The sequence below is a fragment of the Mytilus galloprovincialis genome, chromosome 11 (assembly GCF_965363235.1).
Source record: "Mytilus galloprovincialis chromosome 11, xbMytGall1.hap1.1, whole genome shotgun sequence".
Taxonomy (NCBI): domain Eukaryota; kingdom Metazoa; phylum Mollusca; class Bivalvia; order Mytilida; family Mytilidae; genus Mytilus; species Mytilus galloprovincialis.
Window position 1 is genome coordinate 82,465,873 of NC_134848.1, and position 13,147 is coordinate 82,479,019.

At 33.8% G+C, this 13,147-nt stretch overlaps 2 long non-coding RNA genes across 2 annotated transcripts; one reads left to right on the forward strand and one right to left on the reverse strand.

Annotated features, from left to right (window-relative positions):
• Nucleotides 1-1,080: 1,080 nt before the first annotated feature.
• LOC143051441 (uncharacterized) lies at nucleotides 1,081-2,299 on the forward strand. The gene is made up of 2 exons (XR_012970777.1): nucleotides 1,081-1,250; nucleotides 1,935-2,299. It is a non-coding gene; the product is annotated as an uncharacterized LOC143051441 (long non-coding RNA).
• Nucleotides 2,300-10,433: 8,134 nt separating this feature from the next.
• On the reverse strand, nucleotides 10,434-12,924 carry LOC143052897 (uncharacterized). The gene is made up of 2 exons (XR_012971285.1): nucleotides 12,844-12,924; nucleotides 10,434-12,354 (listed from the first exon to the last, which is right to left on the reverse strand). It is a non-coding gene; the product is annotated as an uncharacterized LOC143052897 (long non-coding RNA).
• Nucleotides 12,925-13,147: the final 223 nt, after the last annotated feature.

Genomic DNA, 13,147 nt, shown 5'->3' on the forward strand with positions numbered 1-13,147 from the left:
GCCATACATTTATTTTGATTTGATGGTCACTGATGAGTCATGTACAGATAAAACGCGCATTTGTCTAGAAAATAAAATTAGCCTGGTACCTTTGATAAGTATTTACATGAAGGGTATACTATTACATTTCACTCTAAGACATCAGCCCAGATTTACTTATATCTATTTCTACAAATTTATCTCAGCATGTTATCAGTTATCTGTTGTAGATAAACTATATGGTCACACTTTCTTTACAGTTCGATTATTATAACCAGATGTTGACTTAGTAAACCACTAAATTTAACTGTCTTAATCATAATTTTTTTTGTAAAAATCGACATGTCTCTGTCTTTACTACCAGCTTTTGTCAATGAAAGGATGTTGCAAAATTCAATTTGTACAAACACAGGGGTAAACATGTTATTTTATTAGTACAGTAACATGGTGCAACTTTTGTTGGCATTTCAAGGTCCCTTGTCCAAATGAAATATTTCAAAAGATCAATTTGATGACCAAAAAACAAAATTTTTTAATAACATCTCCAAATGACATAAAAACAATACAATGTGTTAATCCATGGGTTGTCTTCTTTTCAATCCTGTCCAATATTGCTTGACAATATCATAATTATGTCATTCTCTTTTCAAAAATGTATAATATTTGCTATTGTGCAAACAAATTAAATTAATAAAATATTTATCCCTTTGCAGTATTGACATAAACAAAAATTATATAATATCACTCTTAATTGATTTGTTTTTTCATATTAACTTCTAATATCCAACTTTCCATAAGGTTGTAAAGAAATGTAACTCTTTATTTCTAATTCCACAGTTATGACCACTCCATCACAAAATTGAAAACAACACGTTTAATAATTTCTTGCGTCCGAAGCGCTTTTCTGGATTTACCTTCATAAGGAAGGATCAAAGTGTAAGTGAAAAAAATCTATATTTATAGTTCCTCATAGAAACTACTGTCAAGTTGTCAAGCTGAAATGTGTAAAGAATATTTAAATCGTATATGATGTTTGTGTGGATGAATATCTGACCTATTTTGTTATTGGTGTTTTCAACATTCTATCTTATTAAATGCAGTGCGTGAACCGGTGACAAAATATTATCGCCCCTGTAAACAGTGGGCTCTTCTGACTAGAGGTAATCGGTAAAGAACAGCGGAAAATGGTGTACATTGTTTACGAGCTTGAAATGAGCTAACACAGACGAACTGAGACGTGTCAACGTAATGTGAATATGATAATGCACCAGGTAAATTATTAATTGTTAAGTTTATCACATCATCGTATCTTCATATGATAGGTAAGTAAGTGAATTTTCGATTTTAAGTGTCGTCAGGGTTCAAACCTGGAATCATGCCAACCTTTCATTAATTTTTTTTAATACTAACCTATAGTCGGAACATCTTGATTTTCTCCCAATTTGTAAAGTTAATTATGCTGCTTGACATATATTTTTTTGGGGAAAAAAAATTGATATGCAGTCAAATGTGGCAGTTTTTAATATTTGTTGCTATGTGAAATAAAGGGAAGTAAATTAAAGTAAAAGAAGGCGCGCTTTTTCAAATAGTAAACAATTTAATTCAGATGCATAGTATTTTGTCAAATGATAAAGAATATCGTAGAAACTTGCTAGAAATTCATCTAATTTATAAAAGATGTACAACATGACATACTGAAATCTGAAAAGGGGTAAAACCACCATACCTTGAACAAATTCAGTTAAAAAAGGGGGGGGGGGGGTAAAATGCTACGAAATTTAGATTTTATTTATTTTTTGTCGACAGCCAAAAGATGATTTGACATGTAACTAACTACTTTTTCAATTTCATTGTAAAGTAAAATTGGCTTTTTTTGGGGTCTCTGTTTATTGTGGTCTGATGTTTTCAGGTTCTCTTTGGATTGCCAAATAATATTATAATCATCTAAATTGCAGCGATGGTGTGTATGGAAGGAAGACTGTCATAAAACCCAACAGTTCCGGATGGCCCTTTAAATAATTGCTTAACATCAATAGCGATGTAAGATTCAAGTGTTTGATTTAGCACAAGTTTAGCCAGGTTTTCCTTGTAATTGTGGCAGAAAAACCACTAGACAGTGTCATGCATTGGAAGGATATCAAACGGATATTTTATGGAATGATTCTCGTACATATAAAATCATATGCATAGGAATGTGGAGCTAGTGTCTTTCATGCAGCAATTTTTAATTTCCAATATAAACTCTGAAAAGACAAGAGCATAGAAATGTATACCAATGAGAAACATTCTTTGTGAATAAAATCATTCCAAAACTTAAAAATGTGTCATTAGTGTTGCATTATTTATCAGTAGAGATAATCAGATCCCAGTAAGATTGTCCAACTGATGGTTTTTGTTTGTAATCGTTTTTGTAAATCTTAGTTGTTTTGACAATCCGGGCTGTGCATGTTGCCCGGCTGACCCTTTCAGTGTGAGGCAATATTTTGTTTATGATAAACAAAATCACTGATTCAAGACTGGAGCGGACCCCTTTTAGGCAGTTAGTGCGAATCCTTTAGGTTTAAACTATTACATGCAATACGAGGGGAGGGGGAAGATTTTTTTTTACCGAGTCAAACATTTTTCCTAATTATAATACATTGAGATTTAATATATACTTTGCTATATGTAGTGTGTATATTAAAGTATTGCCAACAAAATTCATCAAATTTGGGATCATAATATTGTTTAAGAAAAACCCTTACCCCCTGTACATCATAAAAGTTCATAATCTTCTGTAGCACACGTGCATGGTTAATTCGGATCACATATTTTCTATTCCGATGTTATAAGAATTCGAAGGTTCATATCATTTACAATATCATTCAAAAAATTTCTGGGATTTTTTTTTACTATCAACGTTGAACCTCGAGGTTACATTGTAGTAAAAAAAAATCCAATAAAAACGTTGAATGTAAATGATATGCACCTTTAAATCTTATATTGTAGGACTCATGTTCAGTGGCGTAGCTAGACAAATGTTGAAGGTGAAGCCCAAATCGGCAGGGGGTCTGGTGGATTTTAGGGTTTTAGACCCACAAATATTAACTGAAAATATTGAATGTTAAGGTGTAGTCAAAAGCATTTTTGTTTGATAGAATGTTAAGGTGTAGTCAAAAGCATTTTTGTTTGATACAAGTCAGATAATTTTGTGAAAAAATATATATTGTTCCTCAAAGAAACTGTAAAAACCAGGAGATTCCAGTGGGATAAAAAGGTTATATTTGCTAAGACCAGTGTCTCGCCTGCTTTAAGAATCTAATAAATGTTTTAAGAACTTTAACTGCAGACTGTATGTAACTGGATGAAAAACTAAGTCCATATATAAGTAATATACGGAAAAACAGGAAATATATATTTTTTTAATTTCCTTCTAGATACTAGCTTTTGATCATATTCAAGCTTCTGTCCAAGTTTGGTAGAAATCCAGGGTTGTTTAAGAAAGTTATTAAAATTTCAAAAACTTTAACCACGTGCACACAGTGAATATTTCTGGACGCCGCCGCCGCCGACGACGACGGAATGTAAAGATCGCGTTTGTGACAAAAGTCGCAGGCTCGACAAAAACCACACCATTAAAAATTGTTTGGTGATGAGATGTAAACAATATATTCAGGTTAATATAATGGGTACCCAGGTTAGGGCAGGATGGTGCCTTCAAATTAGTTTAGCCCCGCCACATTCGGTATGTGCCTGTCCCAAGTCAGTAGCATGTAATTCAGTGTAATGGTTGTCGTTTGTTGCTGTATCATATTTGTTTTTCTTTCATTATTTTGTACATGAATCAGGCCGTTAGTTTTCTCGTTTGAATTGTTTGTGTGGATATGAATTATTAAAAGAGTCAAAGCAGGGACTTTCTATACTAACTAGTATAGACTGTCCCTGGTCAGAGTCAATCTCTCTCACCAACAAAAAAGCAAGCCTAATGTCAATTACTTTATCAATGGACGTCTCCTTGTACGCGTGAAGGATACATCTATAGCCCCGAAAGTCGTTCGGTTGTCATCGTATAACGCAGATATGTTTTAACCCGGCACATGACACTGAAACTGCGTTGATTCAGCGGTGAAATTGGTCACAGGCATTGTCAATTCTGCGTTGCATTGTAAATAGCAGAACACCCTGCAGACACAATATTCGTCTGCTATAAAAAGAGGGAAAATAAAGCGCTGGTGATGGGAACGAACGCCGAGAGTCTGAGAAGTGATATCGACTCGTTGACTTCTACAACTTTTTGTTTATTTAACCGCACAGTGCCCATTTATTTTCCCCTTCACTTTCTTTCACTCGGAGTCTCCTCTCTCTCTCTCTCATACCTCTAGCTCGTTTTTATTTTTTATTATTTTTATTATCATTTTTTGTTTTTGACAAAACGATGTTGAAGCCTTGGCTTCCGAGCTTCCGCCTAGCTACGCCACTGATGTTGTTCAAACATAATGTGTTGATCAATTATGTTATGATGATTTTGATAAACTTCACTTTAGGTAATCTTTCACGTATATTGATTACATTATATCGAGTTGTCCCAACGATATACTTGTCGGTGTGCTCGATCATACGAATTTACCGACATTCATATAGACAAAATGACACAACTTTGAAAAATTCTTGTGACGAAACTACATTTCGGAACACGTTAAAAATTGGATACCCAGAAAGCTACATTATTAAGGTTTGATATATATTTTTTTCAAAAAAAAAGAAAAATATGCAGTCAAATCTGGCAGTTTTTTACACACCCCTATGTTGAACAATAGGTTGTTCAATTAACAGCATGTTTGGCAATTAAAAAATCATATATTAACACATTTAGCTTTAACATATACTTTATTTATAGTGGTTGTATAAAAGTTATATAATGGTTTTGTGTTTTAAGAGATATTCATCCCTATGCATATCGGGTTTTATGCGTAAATTGTCTCTCCTGTTCTTAGACCTTTTCTATCTCTTTCATAAGAAGAGTGACTTTTCTATTGTTCTAGTGTCACTGGAAATCCCACTGAATGTAAATATGAATAGAACATGATGTTACATGTAGCAAACCATGTTGGGAAATTACACATGTTTGTGAGGGCTCGCCCTTCCTTTTTTTACTGGGACAGTGGTGCAACATTGAAAAATAATAACATACTGAATATGAATAAGAATATATAAGAAAGTATGCTAGTCATTATGGTATGCACAAGAAGAGTGACATAACACATTCTGTTTCTTGAAAACTGACATATGCTATCATTGTGTATACCACTTATATAGTGTAAAATTAATAACTGATTTTCTATTAGAACAAAGGAAATATTGTCTGATTTGACCACCGTAAAACAGTATTACATAATAGTAGTTATAGATGTATTTGCGTACACAAAATGTAAGCGCCACGGCTCGATGATAAAGATAAAATACGAACATTTGTTTTGATTCGGTATGGTTTTAACATACAAACATAAGCCCTTGAGATATTTTCACCGAATATTTAAAACAAAACTCATAACATAAAACAAATATACATACACCTACAGGCATAGAATGAATATGATATACATACAAGGCAATCAAAGCATTCATATATAGGCAGTAACATATAAGCACACATATTTTTTTATAAAGCTTGACATGTGGCAATGAAAGTTACCACGCCTCTTGTGTCAATGACTTTTTATGAACCTATGTATTAAACTGTTCACACGATGTCTCATACATATTTCCATAGTTTGATAAATTCGTTTTAATAGGAGACATGTTTCCATTTTTCCATAAGCTGTATCAATGGACTGGACTTTGCATCCTTTGACAAAACAGCCCATGCCTACTGCGCAAGTAGTCATTCAAATGGTAACGTGTTTGTTTTAAGATTGTGAGAAAATTACAAAGGATTGCAAAGCAATATGTACAGCGGCAAAAGATGCAACAGTTGGCACAATTTCCAATAAGAAAGACTCGTAAGCGATCTATCATGTTTCATGTAACCATGGAAAACGCTTTAAAAAACAACCGTGAATGTATTATATTCTGAAACGGGTTATTGTGCAATCAAAAACAATAAGTTGATGAACTACAAATGACATCAACATGACCCCAAAAATATAAGGAGAGGAAATATACAGAATTAAGGTATACCAACGCATACAATAAATATGTACTCATGAGCTCTGGAGGGTTGAACAATATTTGAACATGTATCTACACCCGTCTTCGACTCTTGTGCTGCTTATGTCAAGTAAGAAACGTTGATAAATCACGGTCAGACATGTCTTAAACGAAAACTGTGGACGTGACTGGGGCTACGAGAAGTGATCGAGACACATAATCAATCACACATACATTTTAGAGTGTTGTGGTTATTATCACCTGTCAATCGATTCCCTTTATTTTACCATTCATTTTGTATTCTGAGCCAAATGATGTTTTCTTTAATGCATGCCATAAACGTGTGTTTGTCAATTTCAGAGTTGTCTGCTTTGATGCTTACAAAGTTTACACCGACCAACATAACTCCACAGATGTTATGGAGACAACTGGTTTTAGTGGGCTTCCATACCTACGGGTTTTGTCCTAGAGGGTGCATTGGGTCACCAGATCACTGTGGACCAAACTACTGTTGCTGTGTGGCATTTTAGAGCAGCTTTTATTCGTCCAGCGCAAAAAGACCTTCAAATATGTTACTAGTAAACCACATATTTTTATCTATATATACAAATAAAGGAAGCTTTTCGTCCAATATGGGATTTGCTAATTGTTGATGGTCGTACTGTGACCTATAGTTAATTTCAATGTCATTTGGTCCAAACTAAAGACTACCAATTATCACAAAATGTTAAATATTTCAAACGAAAAACTCACAGCCTGACTTATATTTAAAAAACAAACGAACGTCAATTATGTCAGACGGGAACGAACGACAACCATTGAACTTCAGAATTATGGGACATGCAAATAAGAAATGTTCACCTAACCTCCCATATCCTCTTCATGCCGGTCCTCATTTAAGGCCCTTATACAATTTTTCCATTTCACTCGGTCTTTAGCTGCTGTTCTTGCTGTAGCCCATGCAGATGTTTCTGTCCAAATGATGTTCGTTTTGTTTCCACAGTCCGTCTACATGTGGTTTTTGGACGTCCAGCTTTTCTTTTTCCCTCTGGTTTCCATGTCAGTGCAACTGAGCATATGCTGTTGGTATCCATCATTAGTACATGGCCAATCCATCTCCATCGCCGTTCTACTAGGTTGTAACTTAGCTTCCTTGTTCCAGCTCTCATGTGCAAATTAGGAATGGGGCGGGTTTTAACTTGTTTGTGAGTGAGCGTACAACCCTCCCTTTATTCAGGACTATGGGGTTACAAAACAACATACTACCAAATTGTATGTTTTTATTTGTAAATAGCTTGATTCGTCACATAGACACAAAGCACAAAAATAACTTAAAAAAGACAAAGACGAACGAAACAAAATATTTCTTATGCTGAAATATCTAATGTCTTAATATTTTAAGATTTATTCTTTAAGTGAAAAAATTACCACGGAAAGTGTCCATACCATATATGCAGCAATTAAAAAAAGTACAGAAAATACCACATCTTCTTTTTTTATGTATATATAATTAGTACTTTTTTGCTCGCATAGGATACTCAGAATACTCTGTACTTTATAACTTTCATTTGCGCCAATACAGGTAAATAAGGACTTTTAAGAATATCTTTTGTCGCAGAAAGCTCGACCAAGGGAAAATGATCCGGCGTCGGCGTTAGCTTACTTCTTAAAAGCTTTATATTTTAGAAGATGGAAGACCTGGATGCTTAATACTTTGTTTACGGATGCCTCATGTTACAAAGTTTCCGTCAATTACATGTCTAATGTCCTTGACCTAATTTTCATGGTTCAGTGACTACTTTAAAAAAGTTAGTATTGTTTTGTAATGTTAATTTTTCTCTTCTTATAAATCATAGGATAACTATGGTGTATGCGTACCTTACAAGGTGCTCATGTTCATCACACAGTTTTCTATTGACCTCGACCTCATTTTATGGATCAGTTAACAAGGTTAAGTTTTGGTGGTAAAGTCCATATCTCCGATACTATAAGCAATAGGTCTAGTATAGTCGGTGTATGGAAGGGCTGTAAGGTGTACATGTCCAACTGGCAGGTATCATCTGACCTTGACCTCCTTTTCATGGTTTAGTGGTTATAGTTACTTTTTTGTGTTTTGGTCGGTTTTTCTCATACTTTATGCAATAGGGCAACTGTATTTCATGTATGGAAATATTTTCTAATCTATTTGTTAGTCGCACAAGTTAGATTTGACCTTGACCTCATTTTCAAGGTTCATTGCTCAGTGTTGAGTTTTTGTGTTTTGGTACGTTTTTCTTAAACTGTAAGCAATAGGTCAGTTTGTGCACTCTTGTTGATAGAACATATTCCTCCGAAATCAGTCATCGTTACCATAATAAAAGCACTGATATATCGTATAGTCGGCTATAAACGGCCTCAACAAACAAGCATCTTATTTACGATGTGGCGAAATATACTCTAAACTATTCAGTTAAATGTAACTTTAAAATGGCCCAAGTGTAGTTTGTTTTTTTTTTCTTTTCGGCGCAAATGAAAGATTTGATTTTGTAAAAAAAAAACAATTGGCGCAAATACAATGCGCCCGTTTTACAGTTTCATTACAAATATTAGCAAATACAAAATTTTGGACCCCTGTAGTGCCTCAATTGCAATCCTTGGCAGAATATGGAATTAAAACATATTATGCCCTCAAGGAGTATTTTTTTTAAAGAAATGTATGTTTTACTGAAAAATTAATACACTTGCGTTTTCGATACTATAAAATAGTCAAAACATTTGGAGCTTGCATGTCAGTAACTGCTAGTAGTTTGTTGTTATTTATGTATTTTTGTCATTTTCTTTATTTTCTTTTGTTACCTTTTCTGACATTGCACTCGGACTTCTTTAAAACTGAGTTTAACTGTTCGTATTGTTGTGCGTTTGTTTTTTCTACATTGGCTAGAGGTATAGGGGGAGGGTTGAGATCTCAAAAAAAACATGTTTAACCCCGCCGCATTTGTGCGCCTGTCCCAAGTAAGGAGCCCCTGGCCTAATTTTTTGTTTTTTTTTTTTGTTTTATTTTCTTGTGTATAATTCGGAGTTCAGTATGACGTCCATTATTACTGAACTAGTTTACATATTTGTTTAGGATCCAGCTGAAGGACGCCTCTGGAACTGGGAGTTTCTCGTTGCATTAAAACCCATTGGTGCCCTTTGGCTGGTGTCTGCTCTATGGTCGGGTTCTTGTCTCTTTGACACATTCCCCATTTCCATTATCAATTTTATCTATAAGGAAAATGTCATATATAATGGTTTGGTTACCGACTTCTGTAAGATCTTGTATTGCGAAACTCTTAATGTTATGTTCCCGCAATACCCGTTCTGAATACGCATGAAATATTTGCCATTGGGCGGTTAGTATGAAACGATGCACCGAGACTGACTGTTTTTATCTTCGCTCAACTGGTCTTTTCTCATTGCTTGGCGTCTGTCCTCCGTCTTTGTCGTCAATCTTTACAAAAATCTAAAATTACTGGACCAAACAGTCACCAAACTTACAGACTGTTACCAATTACAACGCATTTAATGTGTCTATCTAGAGTCGGCAAATTAATCTGCTATTCTATAGAACATAAGTTTTTTCCAGTAAACATTTTCAGCTTTGCATCCCGATCGACCTGATTTTAATAGATTTTTTTTAATTTATTGTGAAATTTTGTCTTTTGATTGAATATGCATGGATTATCTCTGGACGTTAGGCAAGCGCTATCTGTATCATTCATTCTCATATTTGATTGAACTGACTTGAATAAAATCTTTCCGAAGAAGAATGGTGAAATAGCAGGGACGGATCCAGCCATTTTGAAAAAAGGGGGATCCTAGCCCAGTACAAAGGGAGGGGTAGGGATTCAACTACATGTTCCCATTCAAATGCATTGATCGTCCAAAAAAGGGGAGTTCCAACCCCCTGACCCCCCTCTTCTGGTTCCGCCACTGTTATTTATACGAATAAGAAATTTAAAACATCATTCTATATAATTATGAATTTTATTTAGAGAAAAGCTACAGATGATATATACATGCTTCAACGTAAAATGATAAATTTGTTTTTCTTTTATCTAGCAAGCTTATTTCCAATTGAATGTTTCTATAACCATCTGTTTTAAACATTAAAATTGAGAACGGAAATGGGGAATGTGCCAAAAAGACAACAACCCGATCATAGAACAGACATTTGTTATGCAAATTTTCATGTGACTGCCCAAAGTTTTTTTTTTGCAATTTGGGGGAATTTTATGTTGTTATTTTCTTGACGTTAAGTGAATGGGAATGATCATTTGACAAAATTCATTATTCATAAGAAGTCAATATACGAATGTTCAAACAAATTTTATTGGATTTAGAGCATGTGTTTGATCACAAAGCGAAAGAAAAACGTCATATTAGAATCATACATATCGTCGTGTAAGCCTTAAAGTGTTGAATGTTCACTTTTAATAAAATACGTATTTGAGAACCAGGTGGCATGGTCTATCGCTCTTTACAAGTATAATACGATATTTCTACACTCTACAAGATTTTGTCAGAACTATACTGTTCTATCTCTCTACTCTCATTGCATTATAATAGCTTATTCACCTAATTTGAAACCGGAAATATTTTATAGTGTTGCATCTCCACTATTTTTCAGGTTTTTGGCTGTAAAATATTTGTTATCGAAATTATCTTAGTAGGACCATGCTTAAATGTTTGCATGGTTTAAACTCAATCAATGAGCAATTCTTAGCAAATCAAGCGATCCAGAATTGGGGATGTTACACAATTAAAAATCCATGGTCTATCTCCAATAGAAATATAGAGAGTTATTAAAAAAACATTGTTTGTAGTTTACTAGTGTTTTATCTTCAGAAAAGAGGATGCTTTATTTATTTCAGGTGCTTGCCTATTAAAAATTAACTGTTATCACAGAGACATGTCTCGCTTTTTGGCAATTTTGATAATGCAAATGTTGAAATTAAAAGAAACACTTTTACATGTAATATTTGCAAATATTCAAAGTCAATGAACCAAGACTGAAAGCTACACATGGCTAAACAACCTCCATTTTAATGAGACGTACCAAAGCTAATACAACGAAAACCATAAGCATTGACTTATCAAAAGCTATTCACTTTAAACAAGACTCAACACAAACAAATGCATGTAAACTAAGTAAAATGTCAAAGTCATAAACCATAACTGAGAGGGCGGGGTCAAATAAGCTCCATGGTAATGAGATGTGCCAATGCAAATGCAACTGCATACCAAATATCATTGATCTACCACTAGTGGTTCCCAATAAACTGACCTAATCAGAAACTAGTACATGAAAACTAAGCAAAAGTTTCAAATTCAATAGACCATGACCGAGGGTCGAGGCCAAATAATCTACATGGTAATGAGATGTGCCAATACTGATATAAACTATAGTTGTTAATGTCTGTGTCATTTTGGTCTCTTGTGGAGAGTTGAATCCTCGGCAATAATACCACATCGTCTTTTTCATAAGCAAGACAAAAAAAAAACAATCTAACAAAGAGTTACTCTTCGTGTCCACAAATTTCGATTCCTACATAACTTTCTATATCCAAGTCAAATAGTTATGCGCTTATAACCTTCATATTAAATTTCACCTTATTTAGAAAAATTGAAAATACATAATTATCAGGATTATAACACTCACACGACGATATACATGTAAAACTTGCATCAACATTAATCCAAAGAAAGTTTGTTTTCTATTATAATATATTTTTCAAAAGTTACAGCATTTAAATTGTTGATATATATCACTGCATACATTTTATTAAGTTTTTGTTCTTCATTCAAATATCATATTGTAAGGATTTTACTTTTGTAAGAAGCCAGAAAATGAACAAAAATTTGATCCATCTAAAAGTGTTCCATCGGAATGATATATTTCGTTGACTTTAATGTATACTTCGTCTCCCTTTACTAATTGCATAATAGTCGTGTTAGCCCCGCTTCCATTAAACTGTGAGCTTCCTGCGTACATTTTCATCCACTCTTCTCCATTCTTTTCCAGACTGACCTCAATTCTTTTGTCAGGTTTAGTAACAAGGCTAACGTTGAATACGAAACAACCTGGGAATGGAGCGCTGAAACGCCCTGTGGAACAATCATAGCGTTGGCCAATATTTGTTCTCACGTGATCAAATTTGATTATTTGGTTGTCGCTTACAGTTAGGTCTTCAGTCAAGATGGCAAAAAATGCTGCGTTCGAGCTCATTTCTGTAAAAAAATATAATTATACAAGGAGCACTTTTTCAGAATTGAGAAGATATATCAGATTGTTTAATGCGAATTAATTGAAGATTACTGTGCAAAATGTTGTTCTTAAAAATTGTCATTATTTGTTTGTGGCTTTATAAAGCTTGTTATTTAAGGCACTTGTCTGTAAAATGAATATTTTGCAATAAAGATCTCATTTGAAAAGGTCAATATTGTAACTTCATTACTGTTATTGTTTGTTTAGACAATATAATCGAAAACAGTGTATATAAATATCTCATGTTGATAGTTTTGGGTTGCACTTTGTAGAAGTAGAAGAAAATATGACACGACAGTTTCAAAGATAAATGAATATCGACAAAACCACAATTTCGTTTTATATGTTTCAGATTAATGTCATGAATTATTTTCCTGAACACATATTAGTACATAATTAATTGATGTTAATGCTTGAAAAAGCTATAAGCAAAGTGTTAACATTTAACTTACCTCAGAAGGTTTTCGATTAACTCAAAAGGTACAGGATATTATTCCCTTATTCAAAAACAAAAATATGTGGCAGGATGGTAAATCCCTCTGCATTTATACTAGCCCGCATTAACATTTCTTTAGACATATTTTCTTGCATTTTAATTGGCTCACCGAATCGTATGTTGTAAACTAAAAATTTCACGGAAAGTTTTTCGTTGGATCGTTCAGTTCCATTTAAATTATAACCTGATTTTTGCATACAAATACTCTACAATGTATATAAATCCGTGACATGAAGAGACAAAAAACTGTAAATAGGCTA